Source organism: Palaemon carinicauda, chromosome 4 (assembly GCF_036898095.1).
Source record: "Palaemon carinicauda isolate YSFRI2023 chromosome 4, ASM3689809v2, whole genome shotgun sequence".
NCBI lineage: Eukaryota > Metazoa > Arthropoda > Malacostraca > Decapoda > Palaemonidae > Palaemon > Palaemon carinicauda.
The window spans coordinates 182,980,370-182,982,869 of record NC_090728.1 but is presented as its reverse complement, the minus strand read 5'-3'; positions in this window follow the sequence as shown (position 1 = coordinate 182,982,869).

Here is a 2,500-nt window from a genome sequence, read left to right as displayed (position 1 = left end):
AATTTTTCATTACTCTTATATCGTTTATTTATTTCCTTATTTCCTTTCCTCACTGGGCTATTTTTCCTTGTTGGAGCTCTTAGACTTATAGCATCTTGCTTTTCCAACTAGGGTTGTAGCTTAGCTAGTAACAATATATATTTTATATAAATATATATATATATATATATATATATATATATATATATATATATATATATACTACCGCTAGTGTTATTGGGTCCATTAACTGGTTACCGGCCCAATTTGTCTTTGCCTACACATACACCGAATAGTCTGACCTATTCTTTCCACATTCTCCTCTGTCCTCACACACCCGACAACACTTGGAATATCAAAACATTTTCCTTTGCCACAAGGGGTTAACTACTGCACTGTAATTGTTCAGCTGGCCACTTTCCTCTTGGCAAGGGTAGAAGAGACTCTTCAGCTATGGTAAGAAGCTCTTCTAGGAGAGGGACACTCCAAAATCAAACCATTGCTCTCTGGTCTTGGGTAGTGTCATAGCCTTTGTACCGTGGCCTTCCACTGTCTTGGGTTACAGTTCTCTTGCTTGAGGGTACACTTGGGCCCGCTGTTCTATCTTGTTTCTCTTCCTCTTGATTGTTTTGACTTTTTATAGCTTATATATAAGATATCTAATTTAATGTGGTTATTATTTTTTAATATTTTATTTTGATTGTTTATTACTTCTCTTGTAGCTTATTTATTTCCTTATTTCCTTTCCTCACTGGGCTATTTTTCCCTGTTGGAATCCTTGAGCTTATAGCTTCTTGCTTTTCCAACTAGGGTTGTAGCCTGGCTTTTAATAATAATAATAATTATCATTATTATTATTATTATTATTATTATTATTATTATTATTATTATTATTATTTAAGCTACAACCGTAGTTGTAAAGCAAGAAGCTATAAGCCCAAGGGCTCAAACAGGGGAAAAATAGCACAGTGAGGAAAGGAAACAAGGAAATAAATAAACTGCAAGAGAAGTAATAAGCAATCGAAATAAAATATTTCAAGATCATCAACAACGCCAAATTAGATCCATCATATATAAACTATAAAAAACTCCAGAAAAACGAGAGGAAGAGAAATAAGATAGAATAGTGTGCCCGAGTGTACCCTCAAGCAAGAAAACTCTAACCCAAAAGACAGTGGAAGACCATGGTACAGAGGCCATGGCACTACCCAGGGCTAGAGAACAATGGTTTGATTTTGGAGAGTCATTCTCCTAGAAGAGCTTTACCATTGAATGGTAAACAAAAAAAGTAAACAAAAAAACAAAGACCACCCGGTCTCCCCCCCCCCCGTCCCTCGGGTACGGGGGGAGAGGAGTGATCATACCCTGGTGAAAGGGGCTGTAGCTAGGAAAGTGGGAAGGGGCGAGAAGGGTTGAACCTGTGTGTGCGTGTGTGCATATCTTTCTGAATATTTAGACGTCCCTTTTGACGGTTCTGGTATATATATATATATATATATATATATATATATAGTATATATATATATATATATATATACCCCAGTCATCTCTATCTTGAGCTTTTAATGCAATACTTCTTCATTCACCATCTCCTACTTCGCGCTTCATAGTCCTCAGCCGATATAGGCCTGGGTCTTCCAACTCTTCTAGTCCTTTGTGACAGATAATCAGTAAAAAAAAAATACATGACAGCAAAATAAATAAATCAGAAAAAATATAAATGATACGAAAAGGTTTGTTCTTAAATTGGTACAATAGAAAATATCAAAAGAAGAACTATATTTCAAGAAGTGTACCTTATAGAAGTTTCTGTTATTTGAGTTGTGCCGATGAATGATAAAAAATGTTTAAAAACCTTTTAGAAGGAGCGAGATTTTAAACGTGTTTTATTTTTTTTTAGCAAATGTTTGTGAGGTTCGCTTCTTTGTTTTTTTCAGGTTTATCTTATTTGATTTGTATGTTTATTTATAAAGTTACTTTTCCTAATGGTAGCAATAATGATAATAATAATAATAATAATAATAATAATAATAGTAATAAATTATTTACGAATCTCTTGAAGATCGTCACACACACACACACACGCGCGCACACACACACACGCGCGCACACACACACACACGCGCGCACACACACACACACATTTTACGAAAAAATCTTTGGCTTTGAAGACAATTTTCCCGTAATCTTGAAGACTTGTTCCAACTGTCTCCAGATACCAAAGCGGATTCTGAAGTCTTCAGAGATTTTATATTTTTTTCAAAATATAGCTGATTCGGGTCTCTCGATCTGCATGAGTTTAATATGTCAGTATTAAAAGCATTTATCGTGAGCGTGTTGGTGTGTGTGACCGGAGCCCCTATTTGGAGGAGGACTCCACCTGAAAAACGCAGCAGCGTCGGCGATACAAGCGCGGAAGGCTGCCTGCGAAATTCCTATTAAAGAACTCGGGGGACAGCTGAGGACTTTGCAAGAGTCCTTTGTCTACAGATGGTTTTTCGCGGTTCCTCCCAGAGGCGCC